We start from the raw sequence: 23,608 nt of genomic DNA, 5'->3' as shown, positions 1-23,608 counted from the left end.
CATGTAATAACATCCCCCTACTTAATATTTCATGCATTTAACATCAAGAAATAAATTGGGAAAATGTATCAAATAAAACATGCAAGTTATACACTGTTTACACTAGGGACTATATTCGTAGACAACGAAAACCAAATGACGATAAATGTGTCCTTGGACCAATAGTTCTAGTTTTAAAAACTTCACGCAATATTAAGACAAGTTTCTGCACATGTATTCAACGATACTAACTTCCAACTAAATGTGTGTAATGCAATGTTGATTTCATATTCAACAAAGTCTGTTTTAAAAAAATAAAAAGAACTTGTATTGAGTTTAAAAAAAAGGTGTTGAAAATTACGAAAGTAATGATGACCTTAATTTAAATTATCACCTTCGGACCACTTAGAATTGGTTTGTATAATACAAAATATTGTCTGTTATTTTCCATCTACATACACATACTTTCATTTAAAAATATGATAAATAAGAAATACATTTTTGAATTTCTGTTTTGTTTAAAGGTATATATAGCTTTAAAAATATATATGTTCATGAAGGTGTTGTATATATGGTAAAAAGACACCTCCAACGACAAATTAACTAAAAGACAACTATAGCCATCAAAATGCGGGGGAAAATTGAAGACATTTATTATCATGAACATTGTTTTCTTAATTGAGCACAGTGACATAAGTGTCCTTTTGTTATCGAATATACAAGCCAACTTATTTCAAGACATGAAAAAAATATTTATAAAACCTAGCTGTTCAATTTAGCTCAGCAAGTCCAAGATATTTTGTTGTACGATGAACAATACTGAGGACGTGTATTTTTTGTCTTTCGTTTATATAAGATGTGTCTGCAAATGAAACAACTATGCACCAGAGACTAAGAAACGTGGATGTCAGCAACTATTGGTAACCGTAATAACCTTCAACTTTGAGCGCAACCACATATCAAGCAATGAAAGGCCATGACATGACCAAATATAAAACAATGCAAACATAAAAACCAACGATATGAATTAGGGATGCAAATAGATTTAAATTACAAAATGTTTGACAAATTAAATTTAACCATCTGTCCACGTTAAGGACACATGTATCTTTTGTCCGCAAATCATGCTATGGAAGATTTTCGGGGCCTAATTGATATCGCCATCAGCCCAGTATATAAAATATGCGTCTGTCTTTTTGGCGATAACTTTTGGTATTATTTTCTATAATGTGTTGGTCAGTTTGGATAGGTGGAGGAAGTCCGAAATCCCTAAGAGAGCTATTTATCATTGAAAGGAAGTGGCAACCCTAGTCAGATTACTGCCTCCTGTAGATGAAACATTTGGATTATTTGGTCAAATAGGCTCATCCGTCTTTTACTGAAAATGTGTTTGTGCATTTTGCCAAATTCGATATGAGTAAGTTTATTTGAAGCAACTTCTACACGGTTATGACATGTTTGTAGATTCCATATCATGTATAAAGTAAAATAACAAAATAAACAAATCTCCAAGTTAAATTTTAAATTGGAAAGTCTCTAATCTAATAAAAGAAAATACTTTACAAAAACGTGTTTTCATGATCCTAGCCAAAACTGTAATTCAAAGAATTGAATGATTTTTTTAGTAATTTTATAGGGGTTGTAAAATAGTTGACCGTGCGCACATTGTTAGAATGGAGCGGTTCTGCTTCATACAAAAGGGCAAAACTTTTATTTCTATTATCTAAGTAAACTAAATTAAAAGGTAATATTTAGCCGGATCTCACTTTTAGTAGTTTGATCATAGTTTAAAACAAAACCAAATTGTCTGTAAATATATAAAGATAAACAAAGATATAAATAGATACCAAACTCGTGCAATTGGATTTTTCTAGGTCTGTTTGATTTCATATGAAAGGTTACAACAATATGATAATAATCGTTCTTATCAGGTAGAAGAATGAGTTTTAGTAGAACTAAAAAGTAAATCAAATGATTTACCCTTGTTTCACTTTCAATGTTGACATTCTTTTTCTTTCAATAACTGAACACTTCTAGTTCATGTGTAACCCATCTCGAGCTTAAGGGTTCAGATGAAGGCTGGCATGTTTTTCATAAAAAAATACTGACCTCAATAAAGTTGAAAATAAATCTATTTAATCATTTAATGTCCTAGAAAACTTATTCTTATCGCCATGCATATTTTTGTAGAAAAAAAAAAAATAAAATAAAAAATGCTCTAAATTGGTTGAAGTAAGTTTTCTTACCCGAATGTTTTTAAAATTAATATTGTGATCCGATCAAATATACCCGATCCATCCTCAGAATCAAATGATCGTTTCCTCACCTGAAAAAGTTTGCAAAATTTCAATATTTAATTGTTCGGGAAATTCATGCACCAACTCAGAACATAACACATCTTTTTTATTAAGGTGGTACCCAACACTTTCACTAAAATTAATTTGGATCGTTTAATTTTTATTAAATTTTGTCAAAGTATTTATTTTGACCCTTTAACAAAACTATAAAAATTTCAAAATTTTTGAACCAATCGTTTTGTCAGAAAAATTACACTGGTTATATAGCAGTTTGACAAACAACAATTTTGATCATTGAGAAGCTTTATATTTCTATTACAACACAACGTCATTAAAACGTTTAGCTAACTTTACAGAGTTATCTCCCTGTAGTGTTAGGTACCACCTTAAGCCAGACAATAATTTAAAATCATCTTTATTTTATATAGACATGAACATTAAGTAGTCCAAGGATGTGACATTTGCTACATGCTAAGGGATAAAGCTCTGACTATCTTAAAATGTGTTTTTGTTGAGCCTTTTGTCGCAAAAGCGAGACACATTGATCATACATTCTCTTGTCGGCATTGTCGTCGTCGTCGTCGGCTGCGGCGTCCAGAAATATTCACTCTGTGATTAAAGTTTTGAAATTTTAATACCTTTCTAAAACTATTCTGGATTTTTAACAGACTTGGACAGAAGCTTGTCTATTATCATAAGATAGTATCCAGAAGTAAATTTTGTAAAAAAAATCCTGTTTATCCGTATTTTACTTATAAATGGACTCAGTTTTTCTGCCAGGTATCATTACATTCACTCTATGGTTAAAGTTTTTTAAATTGTGATATCTTTCTAAAACCAGCCTGGATTCATATCAAACTTGGAGAGAAACTTGTTTTTTTATCATGAGATAGTATCCAGAATTAATGATAGTAAAAAAAAATCTGTTTATCCTAATGTTACTTATAAAGGAACTTAGTTTTTCTGACAGTTTACTTTATATTCACACTATGGTAAGTTTTACAAATTTTACAAATTTTGCTAAAACTTTCCTGGATTTTTACCAAACTTGGACAGCAGCTTGTTAAAATCGAAAGCAGAGACATATATATGTCTCTGTCAAAAGGTAGTATCTAGAAGGAAATTTTGTAAAAAAAACTACTTCCTGTTTTCCATATAGTACTTATAAATGGACTTTGTTTTCTTCTAGTTAACATAACATACAGTATGCAGTAAAAAATATTTATTAGATTCATAAAGTAGTCGAGACACTGGGTTCCGTGGAACCTTTATGAATTTTTTGGTTCATTATTCATGAGTTTTCTTTTGTTTCGTTTGAATAGAAAAAAATCCATAATTGATATTTCTGATGAAACTAAATAATATAATTGAATATTTATAACATTTGTTTAGGACAATTTCAATTTAAACTAGTTGTTTTCTTTTAATTCCTTTATAAATTACGGTAATATTTTACCAATAACGGTCATCCTAGTTTTGAATCGCTGGGATTGTTACGGTCATCTCGATTGTGAATTACGGTCATCTTAGCGATGTTTGCAAGTCGATTTCCTGTTTCATATACATTTCTCGGTAGTTACTTGTGTTTTCCGTCTGAATCTGTTACTCATTTATATTATACCAATGTATGCTTTATATTGAATATATCGTAGAAACATTGTTTTAAAAAATACCGATTCTGACCTAATTCTGCGTCCGCCTTCTTTTGGATGACCATGAATCGAATTACGGTCATCAGCCTTACCCCAGTGAATGGGACATTCAGACTCATAAGTTGGAAATAAACTCACAACACCATGGCTAAAAAACAGAAAATACCAACAGACAAAAAACATTACACAAAACACAATATAGATAACTAAAGACTAGCCACGTTTTTTACCTTTCAAATTCACCATTGCAACCATAACTTGGTTAATGCGATAAATTTATAGTAGTGTCAGCTCAAATGAAACTGTTGATCTGGATTAGACATTGGTTTTTCTTAACTTATGTATGATATTACGTCGAATGACATTGCATATATTAACGAAAGGGATTAACCATTGGTTTTTCTTATCTGAATTATACCTTCTATGATATAACGTCGACGGACATTTGCGTATATTACGAACTGGATTAACCATTGGTGTTTCTTACCTTATGCATTACTTTGGTGATATTATGTCGGCTGACATTTGCATATATTACGAACTGGATTAACCATTGGTGTTTCTTATCTAAATTATACCTTCTATGATATAACGTCGACGGACATTTGCAAATATTACGAACTGGATTAACCATTGGGGTTTCTTACCTTATGCATTACTTTTATGATATTATGTCGGCTGACATCTGCATATATTACGAACTGGATTAACCATTGGTGTATCTTATCTTATGCATACCTTTTAGGATAATATGTCGGCTGACATTTGCATATATTACGAACAGGATTAACCATTGGTGTTTCCTACCTAATATAACCTTTTATAATACTATGTCGGCTGACATTTGCATATATTTACGAACTGGATTAACCATTGGTTTTTCTTACCTTATGCATACCTTTTATGATATTATATCGGCCTAGTGTACTTACCGCAGAGTAAAACCAATACATAAACACCAAATCTGGTCTTTTTATGGTTCGGATTTACGAATTTATAATCACCTCAGAAATTGTTTCAAAAAAAATTATGTGTATACCTACGAAAATCTAATACTTTGCAACACATTTTATCAGAATGTAAAACACAAAAGGGAAACGTTAGTATTTAAAAGGACATACGCACTTTTGTTTGAGCAATTACATTTAAGGTACAACTCTTTTTAACTATATGGGAAATTATTTCAAAATGAAGGCATTTTAAACCGTGATTACTTACAAACCTTTAATATTTTTAACTTAACATTTTTAATTGTCTTGAATGTACGTGCTATTAGAAAATATCCAAAAGATTTTTGTAGTTTACCAATGTTCACTTTATTAAAGGTGGTATTGAGTAAATAATTTGCACCTCATATCACGTCAATTATCATAACATTATCATTTATATCAATTGTATACTGTACATGTACAAGAGTTTGTTTTAAATTATTGTCAATAACTGTCCCAAACTCGGTGGTGGAATACGGGTTGCTGCATAATTTTTCATTATATATATTTTTTTCCAATTATGTTTAATCATTAAAGATGACTTCTAAACCTATCACAATTAATATAATTTGGTTTATTTTGTTAAAAGTGTCAGATCTAGGTTTGTCATTTGGTTACTTGCAGAGAAAATATTTTAGTTTTCTTCATTTATGACAAACTACATTTTGGCAGGTAGACTGCTGTTGTGTCTAATCTGTATCATAAACAAGTGAAACTGCGAGCTACTGATCACTGATGATACCCGCCGCAAGTGGATAATATTAATAGTGTTAAATATGCAAGTGTTCGGTACACAGGAAGTTGTCGAGTGATGAATCTAAAAACGCATCACACGGTATAGCTGACTTATATAAATCCTGAAACCAAATTTCAGAAATCCTTGTATTGTAGTTCCTGAGAAAAATGTGACGAAAATTTTCAACTTGGTTATCATGTGTAAAATCATACAAGTGTTCGGTAAACAGGAAGTTGTCAAGTGATCAATATGAAAACGCATCACACGGGATAGCTGACTTAGATTAACCTTGAAACCAAATTTCAGAAATCCTTGTATTGTAGTTTCTGAGAAAAATGCGACGAAAAATATTCATGGGACGGACGGACTGACTGACTGACGGACTGACGGAAGGACAGACAGAGGTAAAACAGTATACCCCTCTTTTTTAAAGCGGGGGTATAAACAGTCAACGAATAATATCGAACCCCTTAATTATCAAACGCGTGACAAACTTTTTCAATAACGATATGAAATATTTATGTTTCATCCGTATACAGTCTATATCTTTTTCTTTTAAATGGCTATACAGTTTGATCGATTAAACACCTACTCAACTAAAAATGTTTTTTCAAAGGACAGGTATCGTATGACCCAATATTGAATTGAATACACAAAGCATCATTTTCAAAAGGATCAAAATTTGTTATTTTGCAATAGAAATTATTCAATATATGGTATAACAATAAAATTTTATTCCAACTTGAAAAGATGACAAAACTTAACTACAGATAAAAACACAATCATAAAAAAATATATGTATCAACTGCATAATACAGCAACTTTAAATGATTCATATGCATTTCCTTTTACATGTTTATTTCACACAGCTGCATTTGTTGGTAGATATATCTTTCAAATTACTTACAAACGCATAGTTTTATAAGACGGAGATACTGTTTCTGAATAGATCGCTTTTAACACGAAATGAACGTTGATTAAATCCTAACTAGGAAAATTTATTAAAACATTGTAAAATGCAGGGCAAAAATTGAGGACTCATATTTTCATGAACATTTTTTTTCTGAATTTAGTACACAAACACATATCTTTTATGTGTCTTTTTATAATGCGTAATACAAGCTAACTTATTTCAAAATATTATTGACAAACAATGGAACCTGGCAATACAGATATTTGTTCACCCTAACCATCGAATTATTGGTTTTTACTGGAAGTAATTTACTTTCTTTTCAGAAATATTTTTTCTCTTTTTGAAATTTTAATCGAAGCATGCTTAGGATGATATCATCTTGCATATAATATAAAACTGTAGCTGAATTAACTATAGTGGTGCAAGTGTTGCCTTGTAGCGGAATTATCCTGCATTTTGTCGTAACTTATAAGGGTGTCTTTTACGTGCAAGAGATATTGCTCCTTCTTAACACGGGACATCCATTTATCGTCCCCTTCATACGGACTATCATCGTTTCTCAAGACCATACTCGAAAATGGTGTCAAGGAAGAGCCGACAAATCAGTCCCTGAAATCTTCTTCTGAAACGGTGATCGAACCAGGAACCTTTGTGTTTTAAGTTCGATGCGCTTGCCATTACACCACGACTAATTTCATTTGCGTATCAAAATACGAGCTGTTGATGAACACTGATAATAAATCATTATCACTCGCTTCATGTAAGGAGTTTGTGTCTTAAACATGAAGTTTTTAAAAATAGTGGCAAAGTGCAACCATGATATATAAATATATATATATAAATTTAGAATTATATCATATCATAAAGTAGTATTATAAAATGTAAGAAATGACTACACCAGTATACCCCACTTTTATAAAACATATGATTGTATGCCTATTATTATGATGTTAAATGGAATATGTACATATCCTTGTTGAAGACCATACTTTGGTTTACTTCTACAAATTGTGACTTGGATGGAGAGTTGTCTATTTGGCACTTATACCACATTATATCTATACATCGTTGCTTGTATAACATTTATTGAATATATACTTAAAAGGAAACCAAAAAGCATTTACAACCATATACAGTATAGTAATTGTCACTTTAAATTTAATCGATTTGTCAAATATGCTTTTCATTTCGATTTTATACGCAAATTTTCTACTTGGAAATATTGATCACTTTTTAGGACCGAAGTTGATTCATGTGTCATGTTTTTGCATGTTTCCATGATATCTGATCTTACAACCAGATTAAAAACTTTCAATGTGTTTTTGAAATATATTATAACGTTGTTTCTAAGGAAGATTGGTCTATTTGAAGAAAAAAGAAAAAATATATTGTAACTGAAAGTCAAGTTATGACAAGATAACATGAATGTTTTGAATGAATTAGTAAAAACTGTCATGCAGTAATGAATTGTCTACGTGTGTCCTCCCTAAGCGTTCATAATATACATATGATTCTAATATGACGTGCTTCTTTCGCTTTGTAAACAACACTGTGTGAAAATTCTCGATGTATCTATACTTAGCGCAGACTCAGAGATATACATAATAATGGATGTTACAATATAATACCTCCCACGTAAATCCACATGTATTTGAACCTACATTGCAAACGCTTTGCCAAATTTATTGTATTACTAATTTTAATTAAACAAAAAATATTACAGAACTTTTATTCTTATTCAGATGCATAATAAAAAGAATTAATGTATTGCAACTAGTTTTGTTTATTTCCTAAATATAGTAACACTGTATATTTTGTGCAATGTCAATTTCATCATGGAACACTTTCTCTACAATGAGGGGTTCATTAAGGGATGCAAATAAGCTTGATATTTATGTTACGATTTAAAAAAATATCAATATACTAATCTAAGTTGCAGTATAAAAAAAAATATTTAGTCAATATCACAAAAATGAAAACTTTTTTGTAACCAACGAAGTGCAAGTTAAAGATGTATGAGAATATTTGAGCTTTATCTAACAAGGAGTAAAAAAGAACAGCTCCACACACGGCATACCAACCCTCGCTTCAGTATTTAGATTAACTTATTTGTCCTATGAATGTTACAATATAATACCTCCCACGTAAATCCACATGTATTTGAACCTACATTGCAAACGCTTTGCCAAATTTATTGTATTACTAATTTTAATTAAACAAAAAATATTACAGAACTTTTATTCTTATTCAGATGCACAATAAAAAGAATTAATGTATTGCAACTAGTTTTGTTTATTTCCTAAATATAGTAACACTGTATATTTTGTGCAATGTCAATTTCATCATGGAACACTTTCTCTACAATGAGGGGTTCATTAAGGGATGCAAATAAGCTTGATATTTATGTTACGATTTAAAAAAATATCAATATACTAATCTAAGTTGCAGTATAAAAACAATATTTAGTCAATATCACAAAAATGAAAACTTTTTTGTAACCAACGAAGTGCAAGTTAAAGATGTATGAGAATACTTGAGCTTTATCTAACAAGGAGTAAAAAAGAACAGCTCCACACACGGCATACCAACCCTCGCTTCAGTATTTAGATTAACTTATTTGTCCTATTAGAATCGAAATAATTTATGGAAGCCATAGATTTGTTGTAAATTTACACATGGCCTTGGCCATGTGTAAATTTCCAACAAATCTATGGCTTCCATAAATTATTTCTTAAATGCAAAGCCGTTTTGCAAGAAAATTAGTACCGTTAATTATATTATTGCAAATTATCTGTGAAAGTACATTGTAATGATTTTCCTCCAAGAAACTATATATTATTCACATATCTGGTGAAAAACGAAAGAAGGAAATAACTTTCAAATGCCTTAATATTGGCTTCCAATAAAATAGAAAAAAATAAAATATCTAAATAACTCTTGAAGGCATGACTTAAATATTGATTCTGTCTATAAAGAATAAGCATAAAAAATGTAGTGTACACTGAAAAACACGCGTGACCCACCGGGTTTGTACTAACATGAACAACATGACAGGTGCCCCATGTGGAACAGGATCTGTGAACCCTTCTGTAGCACAAGAGATAACCCCAGTGTTTCAGTCTTTGAAACATGAAAACTTAATTAAACGCTTATTTCTACATATACAATATGTATTCAATGGCGTTGTACACAAATGACATATAAAATAAAAAATAATATACAAAAATACAATATGTATGTACTATACCAAAAATTGAAAATATATACTGTGATATTCAAGAAAAAAGTCAGAAAAGTTCAAAATAATTTTCGAAATACAATGTTTTCAACCGACATTTAAAAGTATCCAAAGATTCAGAGTTTCTAATATTTGTACCTAGTTCATTTCACAATTTTGGCCCAATAGTACTAAAGCTTCTATCTGAAAAATTTTCTTTTTGTTATATGGGACTGCATAACAACCAATAGATGACTCTGACGACGTTAATGAACGTTTCGACACTTGAGGGTTTAACAAATTGATTAAATATGACGGTGCATTACCTACATGACAGTTGTACATATATGTTAAGATTTGGAATGTAATTCTGGCTTTGATCGGAAGCCAGTGTAAGTCAAATAATGCCTGCTTGGCACTATCATACTTAGAACGGTTTAACACAAGTTTGGCACACATATTCTGTATACGTTGCAATTTATATAAATCAGTATGTGAAATTCCAAAAAGTATAACATTGAAATAATCTAAGTCTTTAGATTTACATGACATTGTCCATTTGTAACTTGTAGATTTCAAAATTTCAAAATTCTTTATTGTTAAAACATGTAAAATGTGTTTTTGTATATTGATGTTTTGTCACTTGTTAATTGTCTTTTTGTATATTGATGTTTTGTCACTTGTTAATTGTCTTTTTGTATATTGATGTTTTGTCACCTGTAACATGTGACTTGTCGATTCGTGAATTGTCGATGTGTGAAATGTCGAAGTGTTTAATGTCATCGTTGTATTATGCAAACGATCGTAATGACGACAGATGGCGCTCGGCTTCTTTTTCTGTTTATAGTCCTCCTGTAAGTCGGAGTACCTCCATGTGATAAATATACATAAGTAATTTAAATCTATTAATAACAGCAAATGCGTCAGTCTAAAAAAAGCAAAACAAAAATTGCTTGTTTACAGGATCCCAGTTTTATTTTGTTTACTGACGTGGACTTTCGTTCGGAAACTATAAAAAAAACATCCCGTCTAGTTCAGTCCCTCAACCTTTATTGATGTCTCCTAATTACGGGGTTTATGAAATAGCCGTTGGTCAGTGGAATATTACGACTGGCTTATTCAGGTATATACAATAAGGAGATGTGGTAATAAACCGTATGATTGCCAATGAGACAATTATCCACCCACGCGAAGTACAAATAAAATAGATGTAAGCAACTATAGGCAACATACGGCCTTCATCAATGACAGAACCGTATACCGTATAGTCGGCTTTAAAAGGCTACATCATTACTGCCGAAAACCCGGGAACTAGTAATAAACGATTTCTATAAATCATAAAATGCCGCATTTATCGGACCATTTCATTCTGACAGGAATGGGCTGACATATATATTCTATTCTGCTGTTGTCCGTTATATGGTCGGGTTGTTGTCTCTTTGACACATTTCCCATTTCCATTCTCAATTTTATGTATTAATATATATGCCTACTGAATTTTTCTGGACAAGAAGCTTCAAAATTGCCGCTACCAGATTTCCAACAATAAAAATGTACAATCAAAAAGACCAAAATATTCACGAGTCCCTCGATCTCAAAAGCTGCTTAATGCCCCGAACTCCCGATGTGAACCCACCTGGTGCCAAACCTCCTTATAGACCGGCAACCTTACTAAATCTGACATGTTGTCAATCGGTAATTAACTGAAATGATTCACGATGTTGATCAATATACCTATTTTTTTTTAATTTGCATGTCAAATATAAAATAAAAAAATATTTGCAATGAATTCGTAATAATAAAATCCTAATATCCTATTGACTAACCAGGCTGTATTCCGCCTGACTCTTCTGTCGAGCAGTCAGCCGATCCCATTCTATCATTTTACTCTAAAAATGACCAAATACATACTCCTTTGGCGAGACTCCAAATAATGTGCAAATACTTTCGTGGAGAAATAAAATTAATGAACCTTAGTGAGCGTGCGCACATGCCCCACGTCCCCGCATTGTCACTTGAGAAATAAAATATCTGTAAGAAAAAGAAAGTTGTATATGAAAAAAATAATTAATCATAATTTCCTGTCGATATGTACATCTACATAGTATGTCCTTATTATCTAGAATCTACAAGGTTTCCTGAAATTATGTGGTGTGGTTTCAGAGGAGTTGCGACGATAAACTGTTGCAGAGGTATATTGAAGCACATAATTTTAAAGGGGTGTAACTTCTAGAAAAAAAAAGAATTGTTATTTCTTGTCGATATGCAAATCTACTTAGTATGTCCTTATTATCATGGAATTCGGTTGTATGGTTTGAGAGGAGTTGTGATGACAAGAAACAGGACCGATGGACTGACGTACGGACAGATAGATAGACAGACAGACGGACGGGCCAAAACATTACACCTTCCACAACTCCGTTGCATGGGGTATTCTGATTCCGTTTACTTGAGAAAAAAAATCCCGAAATTGTAAGTAAATTTATAACATGTAACCAACCATGCTTTGTTAAGAAAAAACGGAGATGGCCAAGCATGGCTCAGGGGATGATTAAATGTAGTTTATAAACTCCAACGATATACTTTATTAGGTTTTGCTATTCTCGGTTGAAAAACGAACGTAAATTATACATTGTATATTGTAAATGTTTATAGACCGTTGATTTTCCCGTTAGGATGTTTTTACACTAGTAATTTTGCGGTCCTTTACAGGGGCGGATCCATGATTTTGGAAAAGGAGGGGCGAGGTAATAAATTTGCTGAGCGGAGCGAGGCGAAAAAAAGTTTGGACCTTTTTTTTGGAAAAAAATAAATAAGTGTAAAATGTATTTAAGATAAAGTGTAGGGGCTGGACATTTTTGGTGCCGTTTTCTCTACATTGATTTTCTATCATAAGATAATTGAATGGATCAAAAGCTATATGTTCTATTTAATATATTTGAAGTGGAAATTGTCAGTAAAAAATGGACTTGTGAAATTCCCGTTTCTTGTATGGTTAGTTAATTTTACAGATTTCTTGTTGTGAACAAGATTTACGGCTACTCAATGAAATTGACAATATGAACGACACACAGAAAAATGCAAAATGACACAGAAATTAACAACTATAGGTCACCGTACGGCTTTTAATAACGAGCAAAGCCCATACCGCATTGTCAGATATAAAAGGCCCGAATTCAAACAAGAATTGTTTTTTATAAACTACGATTTCTCACAAGTATTGATTTATTGAATGATTGAATGAATATTTTATTTGCGTAAGCATAAATAATATGCTATGGCAATCAGGGTTTCCCCTGGGTCAATTTTTTTTGGCCACTTTGTTCGCCAAAACAATATATTTTTCGCCACTTTATTATTTTTTTCGCCAAGTAACACAAATATATTTTTCTTTTGAAATTTTCCTTTTTTCCAGCCCCCCCCCCTAAATTAGAAGTTGTTTGTACAACAAAACGAAGCATCTTATCAGTTGAATTGATCCCTCGTGTAAATAAAATTAACGGTACTAATTTTCTTGCACCAGATGCGCATTTCGACAAAATATGTCTCTTCAGTGATGCTCGTGGCCAAAATATTTGAAATCCAAAGCTTATATAAAAGATGAAGAGCTAAGGTGTAGTCATTACATTGAAGGGTTACTCTCATGCCAACCTTTTGAATATATTTTCTTCATTACGACAGTTTTCTTTTCTAGACCATCGTAAATACATGTTAGTAAAACTTATGTATATGCTTGAAACACGTGTGTCACTGAAACGACATTGAAGTACCCTTTCAAATCAATAATCTATATGAAAATTAAATGATAAAAATTTAAATCAGAGACCTTTCTTGCTTTTGAACATTTTTCGTCATAACGATAATTTTCTTTTCTGGACTATCATTAAAAGAAGGAGAGGAAGCGTAAACATTTTGCTTCAAACAAGTGCAACAATTACAAATTAACAATTTAGAAATTACACAGTTACAAGTTACGAATTGACGATTTACGAATTAACAATTTTGACCCCGTTGGCTTTCCATACACAACAGTATACTACATTGTACTTTAACATTAAAACACGATTGGTAATTCTAATGCAGTATTAATAATATCTTAAATTGAAAAAAAAATATATACATATTGATTAATATGAAGAATATCACTCAACACCATATATTTCAACTTCAGTAAGATGAAATGGCTTTGGTTCGGAATTTACACTCGTTAATTTCCCTATTTGTCCTTTTGGTAATGTGTTACACGGTATAACTATGACCTGTCCACTTACCGCTGGACCAATGAACTGACCACATAGCTCCATGTTAAATGTGTCTAATTTTTATCCGACATGAATCAACATTTTTTTGAGACGACCACCTATAATAAAGAAACTTAATTGGTATTGATTTAACAACATATTTTTATAAAGTTTCTACTGCCATTTATCTCAATTGTCTCTATAAAGAAGGGATGTCAACTCATTGAAGATTTGCTAATCGAGTACTCATTGGATTTTACGGGCGATACGTGAGTACTCGCTCGGTAAAACATTTACAAAATGAAACACAAAATTGTATAGATATAAGAAGATGTGGTATGAGTGCCAAAAAGACAACTTTCTATCCAAGGCACATATTTTAAAGGTATACTATTAAAATCAAGGTACGGTCTCAAAACAGAGCCTTGGCTCACACCAAATAGCAAGCTGTAAAGGGCACAAAAAAGTTACTATCCATTTGATTTATTGTGGGTGGTTGTCTTTGGTTTTAAACCATCAACATTTTTACCTATGACTAGATAATAGTAAAAGGAATGTTAAACCATAATTGATAGCTCATTTAAATATTTACCACTTGTGTCAAATGTGTAAACTGGCAATTATCTAATCTAGTAAGTAATACATATGTAAAGAAAAATAATTACTCAAACAACAGTATTATAGAACCTTTTAATATCACATCAAATAATTATCAAAGGGGTAATGATTAGAGTTTTACTGATGACTTTAATTTTACACCAGCACTGAAAACCTTCCATCCTTTACGGGTATACTTTACATAGATATATAAAGTCGAATAAGATAAGTAAAATGAGTATGTTTAATTTGATGTATGCCCTTTTGTGCTTCTTCGTTACAGCTTTTTTTTTACAGTGATTAAGATGATAACACAATATTGACTGCTGTACCCCTATTTTTGACACTTTTACTCTTTGAGTATGTTTGTTTTGTTCATGCGTCGTTGACAATGTAATGGAATTTGATACAACATTTATACAAGTGAGAGGTTTAGCTAGCTATAAAACCAGGTTCAATCCACCATGTTCTACATTAGAAAATGCCTGTACCAAGTCAGGAATATGACAGTTGTTATCCATTCGTTTGATGTGTTTGGACTTTTGATTTTTGCCTTTTGATTTTGGACTTTCCTTTTAGAATTTTCCTCGGAGTTCAGTATTTTTGTGTTTTTACTTTTTAATCATTTTCTAAGGGTTGATAAAGGACGCAACAGCTTTGTTCTTATTCTAAAATATAATATTGTCAATTTTTCTGGGACTAGACGATCTCTTGACTTTTTTAGGTAACTTATTACCTTATAAATATATGCTCTGACGATACAGAGGTGGTGAACTGACTAAGAAATGATTGGATTAAAGTGCAAACCTTAGAAAACTGCTCTTGTTCATAACCTGTGTTCATTTTAATTTATATCTAATTTCACGAGAGGCGCTATCAATACAAATCTTTTTTTATGACCCCATTTTCCCTTTTTATATCAGAAAGCACAATATTAGAACCCTCTTCTCATATTTATTACAAAATTATATAGTGTTGTTTTTGTTTTATGGCAGAAAATTTAGTTTTCCATGCATAATCTATGAAAAATCTGTCCATTTTGCAAAACCTGAAGCGTGAAAAAGAGCCCCGTGCCCCATTTTATTTTGTGTTAAAAGCATGATATAAACTACGTTTTGGCAATTCAAAAAAAAGATATATGGATTATAATAGAGACACACCCTATAAATTTTATCTAGCAAAGAGGAAAAATCAAAAAGCACGTATCCAGTTTAACGACAATACATTAAAAAGTAAATTCTAGTTTTTCAATCGCGGCAAACGGAAATCATACACTGGCCATTATGTTATGCATTGAAGTAAATTTCACTGAAATATTGGTCGTGTTTGATCACAGGAAAGCCTGATAATGAGCCCTTAACCACAACTGTATGTAAAAATATGTCACAGCTTCAGAACTTCATACAAACTAGTTATCAAACAATTTCGCTTTAGATCAATTTGATTGATAAAAATTCTAAAAGGTTTACATGTATTTGTTGCAGAAATGCACTAGACAACTATCACACAACCAAAAGACCTTAAAAATGTCAATCCATTAACATGATCAAAACACCATTTTCAAAACTTCAAACTCAATGAGAGGTTCAGTAGCTATAAAACCACTTTTAATCCTCCATTTTCTACCAAGTCAGAAATATAAAAAGTTCTTATCCATTCGTTTGATGTGTTTGAGCTTCCAATTTTGCCATTTGAATATGGACTTTTATTTTTTAATTTTCCTCTGAGTTCAGTATATGTTTGATTTTACTTTTCACCGAAACCTCCTCGAAATTAAGAAAAAACAGAACAGCAAATAATGATAAACCAATAAAAAACACAATGCAAGTATATCTTTTAGATTTAACCAATGTGTTTTTTTTATAAAACTAACCAAGGTGTGAAAATATCTCGCACTTCACAGTTAATGCTTTTTTTCCATAACTCCATTCACACAACCATTTTCCACAAGTGAGTTTATTTTAACTACTGGTATAATAAATCACCCGAACCCTACACAGAATTGGTTATTTACTTTGACCCAAGAATCGACCCTGTTACACTAGTGTATTTAGATCCTGATCGATACGAACGTTGGCCACTTTCCAGATACAATAAATATTACTGTTTTCTAATTTTGTACATTTACGTCAAGTTTCGAAATACAGATTTTTATATCAATTATGAATGGGAAAAGTCAAACATTTTCTTATTTGCCTATTCTATTTCAGTATTTCATATCGGGTTAAACACGCAACAGGAATTAAATTAAATCAATAATTTCATTTTTCTTAGCTGCAAACGAACATTGTTCATTATCTTATTATCTGAAAAATGCTTCATGAGAAACTAAAAGCCTTTTTTTTAATTTGAAATATGCTGAAATTATCTCTCTCATCTTTAATACAGGAGTGGTTAATGCGCAGTAATCATATAGAATATTGATTGATCGATATACACTTGAAGTGCCAAGGTCATTACCAACAAATATCAAACAATACAATTGAAATGCACTTACGTTGCCATGGTTAGGACTAAAACAAGTTACCTGAAGAATCTGTTCATGTTTAAATGTTTCATTCATAATTCATAAAGGCATGTTTACAAGAATATGCATGGAGAATACGCATTTTAAAATTGTGTTATGTTACGGATAAGTGTTAAACTTTGTCGCTAACAAAATTGAGGAATTAGTCACGTAAGCAAAAGCGATTAAAACATAATTAGTCAAACAGGTATAGTACTGATGTTTAATTATTTCAAATAGTGCTTTGTAACAGACATATACTAAAAAGGTGAAATACAAAATTATAGTTGTTAAAATATTAAAACTATTTGATGTTTTGGCATTTTACCATTTGGTACAAATATCAATAGACTATAATAATAATTAATATTACTATTGCATTATCAATTTTGGAAACTCACAGAAGGATTTCATTTATAATTTTCAACATTAACAGATGGAGGCTTTGAGGATTGAAGAACTAAGACCTGTGCATACGATTTTATTTGTGTCGATATATATTTGCATTTTTTATGTATTTAAGTTAATTGTTTAAGATGATTTTAAGTTATATGAATTTAGATTAAAATTAATTAGACGTAGTCAAACTTAATTTTCAACTGTTCAAGAACTAATGCAAATTTGAAACTAAAAAACTGTAAGTTTATAATAATTATTCATAAACTCTAACAACATCATCAACGTATCTTATATATCAACCGTCTGTAATATCGTTATGTTTTCAAAATAGGCATTTTCCATGTGGTTTTTTTTTTAAATTCCAGTAGCTGACTTTCATTAATAGTTAACAATGAAAAAGGGTAAAACGTATCGAGTATCAGACAAGATACACGTAATTGCTTAATCTCTTTATAGACAATAAAAAAAAATCCTTTATTGGTTATGTGATATAATAAATCAATGTATTATTGATATCATAACAAGCTGAGTTAATAAGCGTTTAGTAAAATAAAAATAATAAATGTTCTTTTACTTTTGATAGAATAAGAAACGTGCCTTTAATTTGTTTGCGTAATTTTTTTTATGCTTCTCTCCTTTAAAACACTTGAAATTTAGAATACAAATCGGGATAATCATGATAAAAGAGAAAGAGAAGAAAAATATAGTCTCGAATAAAAATCATGTGTCCGTGAAGAAAAGAAATACTTGATGAAATCCATGTGTCCGAAGGGCATTTATGGATTTTAATACAGCAGGAATGCTAAGTGAAACATTTACATATGTTTCACTTAGCAGGAATGCTAAGTGAAACATATGTAAATGGTAAAGCGTTGAAAGTACCTAAAAAGCTACATGACAAAATAGAAAATAACATAATATCCAAACCTATCTACGGTCAATCATGCATTAAAGCTAGTTTCTTAAGTTTTATAACTTCATTACCGGACAATTTACTAAAAACAAATAAAAACCAGAACATCCCTTTAATATGACGTTCTCCAAACGCTTCGAGTACACACCCGTGGTAAGATATGCATGTATTGCTTGGGCTGTTCTAATCATACTCCCACGTCATATGCTATTTCACTATTGAGCCACCCGACGTCATTGAACGATGGCGTAAGAATATAAGTATTTATAGGAAAACAGCGCTATTTATTGTTTCCTTGAAGATTAGCACACGACAATTCAAACTATGCGTGTCTTTCTGATACACATTAGGGTCCATATTCGCAATAACATGTTTTACGAAATTTGTTCTGAAGATGCATGATATCACGTTTCTGCTGATATTTTGCCTTTCAATTATCTATGCTAATCAGGAGAGTAATCCATCTGTTTTCTCAAAAAATGTGTAAAAATAAAATTGTCAGCTGACCATCAAGGTTTTTAATAATAAAATATCAAATCTCCTATATATTCAGCAAATTGGTATGTCTTTCACATGTTTACTGAGAAGATCAGATATTGTTAACATTTATTATCATGTGTTCATATTCCAGGTAAGGCATGGATTCGAAAGAGGAAACTGGACAGGCGAATAGCAAATGGCTATATAACGTTCTCAACATAATTGGAGTGAACGATTTTAGAAAGGCTTCCCAGCGACTATACATGATGGTGGAGATTCTAAATCATTTTCGAAACGATGAAGTTATTGAATATATAATGGGAAGTAAGAGCGAAGGCACGTGCACACCAGGTAACCCTTAGAAATTGAAATATTGTTTTCAAGTAATACAAAACCGCCACTCACAGGTCATTGCATGTGTAAGATTGCTTTTCTATATAAGGCTTATGATTCCAAAGCTTAGTTCAAAACAATCAGAAAAATATTGTAATATTTCTTTTATTGTAAAAATATGTAAATGCGGTTTTATGGTGAATAGATTTAAAAGACGGACGAAAGATACCAAAGGGACAGTCAAATCGTAAATCTAAAACAAACTGACAACGCCATGGCTAAAAATGAAAAAGACAAACAGAAAAACAATAGTACACATGACACAACATAGAAAACTGAAGAATAAACAACACGAACCCCACCAACAACTAGTGGTGATCTCAGGTGCTCCGGAAGGGTAAGCAGATCCTGCTCCATATGCGGTACCCGTCGTGTTGCTTATGTGATTACAAATCCGGTAAATAGTCTTAATTCGGAAGGTCAAATTCATGAAAGGGAAGGGGATTCTAGTTACGACGTAGGGAACATATCCGATATCATTTGTGAAACGGTTATTCCATAACGGTCAACCAACTCGTGATGGCGTCCGTAAAATTTACGAAGGGATGATTTCAACTTCACCATTTGGAACTCTTGGTTTCAAAGCTTCCTTGTGAGCAGTAACCCTCTATCAAGAAAATCATGATAGGAAATGCAAGCACGGTAATATCGTATCAATTGGGAGATATATACCCCGTATGCAGGTGCTGCTGGAATGTTGATACTTAAAAATGGAAAGTTCACAATTGGAATGCTGAAATCATCTCTTTTGTCGTAAAGTTTTGTCTTCAACCGACCCTCATTGTCAATTTCTAGATGTAAGTCAAGATATGAAGCCGACTTAACTGTATCTGTAGTATCCTATATCTCCAATTTGATGGGATAGATGCGATCCAAATAGTCACCAAATTTTGAATTGTTTAGTGAAAGAACGTCATTTATATAGCGGAAAGTAGAGTTAAAGGATATTGCTAACTTCTTATCTTTCTTCCTAAGAAGTTCCTGCATGAAGTCAGCCTCATAATAATAAAGAAACAAGTCAAAAGGTAGAGGGGCACAGTTTGTTCCCATTGGGATGCCGACAGTCTGTTGAAAAACACGTCCTCCGAACGTAACAAATATGATGTCAATCAAGAAATCAAGCATCTTGATAATATCGGTTTCAGAGAATTTTTTGTTTGAATCAGAATGATTCTTTACAAAGTAGGATTTATCCCTCCCTAAGACAAGATACTTGTATCTACGTTGGCCATTCTTTTTTATGAAGCAAAGTAATACCAACTCTTTTAATTTGTCTTTTAGTTTGGAATGTGGAATACTTGTGTAAAGAGTAGAAAATTCAAATGTTTTAATACTGTTACAAGATGAAAGAGAGTTAGATTGTATGTACTCTAAAAGATCTTTGGATTTTTTAAGTATCCACATCTGATTCACGCCACCTCTAGAATAGGCAGTTTCCCAATAACTTTGAAGCCCGTCTTTGATTGCTGATAAAATGGATGTTCATAATTCAGAAAGGGGTTTCGTGGAGCACTTGGAAGACCCAGCAATATACCGTTGTTTGTAAGGACACTTATGTAGTTTAGGTATCAAATACAGTGATGGAAGATCCAGTTCTTCATCTTTGGTTGAAATACCAAAGGAACAAAGAACAGACCTATGATTATCCAGGATTTCCTCGTTGGTAAGTGTCGTGAGGGTATATGTTGGGTTTCCAAGTGAATTGTCTTTACCTAATTCGTTTATCAAGCAATTAATGTAAGGACTTTTACAGATAAAAACGATGTTATTTGGGGCTTTGTCTGCGGGGACAACAACATATCTATCATGGAGGTCAGATAGGTGTTTAGCAACATTTGGATATTTAAAGATTGACGTAGCATGGGCATTGATGGACCCATTCAGTTTCTTAATTCTGATTTGTATTAACGACCTCACTGCCTTAAAGATATACTTTTGAAGGATTATCAAGTAGATCGTGTATCATTGTATTTTGAGAATAATTCAGCTGTATACAAACTATTTTATGTTGTTAAAATGCAAATTTCAAAATAGCCCATTACAAAAACAAGAAAAGTTTAAATCGTTAATGACTTCAGGCCGTTGAGTGGTTTTTTTCTGTACAAAACAGCTCCTAGCAAGTACTAGAATAACTACCAGCCATGTGGCTAAACAGTACAAAATTTGAAACAAGAGATACATGAAATGTATATAAACACGAAACAATTGTTTCCAAACATAGATATGAAACTCGCCGCATTAAGTAGTATGATCGAAACAATTATTTCGACGTGATCGATTTAGCTGCGAACCTTTCAAATAAATGATAGGACTTTGTAATCATGATAAAGTTTTTGATTTATTTTCTAATGTTACCTAGTTCGAGGAAAACATGATGGTGTATTAACAACATACTTATATTTTATAGGTATGATAGTGGATACTGATTTGTTGTATTGTGACGAAACAATTCATGTCATCGAAGACTTATCATTTGTTGGAAGCAGTGATAATTCCGAATGCCAATTGCAATTGCAATTCGTAATAGAAAACTCAAGTTTACATGCAGGATACGTTACACTGCAACAGTATAAGAATGGGGTACCATGTTTAGCTTCTGCTCTACCGTTAGATAAGGAAATATTCCCATTAAAACGTGGCCACAATGATCGATTATTCTTAATTGAGTCAGTAGAAGTAATGGATTCACCAATGGCTAGAGCAAAGAATAAACCTGCTAAGACACGCATGTTTAGTGTTGATAACTTCTGTGATCTTGTGGGTTGCTATCGCTGCAGAACATGGCCTACAGTTGCACGGGAATGGCTTTCAAGGGATAGATTGTATGGATGGCCTTCTAAAGATATGATTCAAGAGTTGAAATCACTGGGATTTTTTGTTGTTAAGAAAGGTCATCCCTTTTCTTTAGAAGCTGATTTTGAATGGAGAATATCACTTAATTTGCAAGAAAGGAAACTCATACATAATCTTACAGATATACAACATATGTGCTATATTATCCTTAAAATGATTAAGAACGAATATTTACCTTCTGATTGTATTACTACATATCATTGGAAAACGTGTTTGTTTCATGTAATAGAGGAGAACCCTCAATCTATCTGGATACACAATCGTCTGTACTATTGTGTAGAGCTTTGTATGAAACAAATGTTAGTGTGGGTTGAAAACGAATTCTGTCCTGATTACTTTATTCCTAAACAAAATTTGTTTGATGGAAGGCTTAGTAACGAAACAAAGTTAGAGGACAAACATATATTAGAAAAATTTTTAGAAGGTGGATTTTATTATTTGCTGTATTTAAATATTGATAACATAAGAGACTATTTTGAATCAGGAGGATGCGAGAAAAAATTACATAAACTTCACGCAAATAGCAAAGACAAATACAAAAAAAAGGTACACGCGATTTACAAAAATTTGATATATTGTGTATTTAGCACTCTGAACCTTAGTGTTTTAGGGGATGCCGAGAGAAATTGCAATTGCAATATTAATAAATTTATAGAGAAACTTTGGAGTATGCTACATACTATACAACATACAGACAAAATTACCGAACATACAAAAGAAGACACACAATGCGTTCTTTCCTTATTGACACCTCACATTTATATATGTTTGACAAGTAACATTGCTGCAATGGCTATACAGCATGATAATCCCAAAGTTCGGGATTTCCTATTATTTGGATCTTGTATGTTCTTAATGAACTGTGGTTTATCTGGAAGACTGAAACTTATATCAGTCTTGTACGCTGCTGGGTTGTATGAAGACTGTCAATGGTTGATAGACCAATTAGACGAAGAGTATATAAAAGACGATCCATCTTTTTGTGGTTGTATACACGCATTCAATGGCAGTGAACCAGACACGTCATATGCGAGTTTCTGTGATACTTTGCAGTTACAGGTGTCTACCTGTGTCTTTTTTCTGCGAACAGAAATACCAATTATTCCAGATGTCTTACATTATGAAATGTTCAGATATGTTGGTATTTCATTACCACAAACCGAGAGGGAAAAAAAGACTTGCCAATGGCGTTACAGAGCTGTTGTAGACAGCAACATTTTCTTTTTCATACTCAAATACATGATTAAAAAAAAGCTCGGAAAAGTGGAAGAGTATATCAAAGCTGTTGGTTATTGTTTGTTTATCGCATTATACGGGGCAAATGTCAACCATCGAGATGTAGCTTGGAACCTGTTGGTTTGGTTATTTTATACAGAAAAACAGACATATTTAGCACTTACGAGTCTTGCAAGTTCGTTGAAAGTAATGAACTCTTCCGAGGTA

The sequence above is a fragment of the Mytilus edulis genome, chromosome 11, assembly GCF_963676685.1.
Source record: "Mytilus edulis chromosome 11, xbMytEdul2.2, whole genome shotgun sequence".
Classification (NCBI taxonomy): domain Eukaryota; kingdom Metazoa; phylum Mollusca; class Bivalvia; order Mytilida; family Mytilidae; genus Mytilus; species Mytilus edulis.
Note: the sequence above shows the minus strand (reverse complement) of the source record.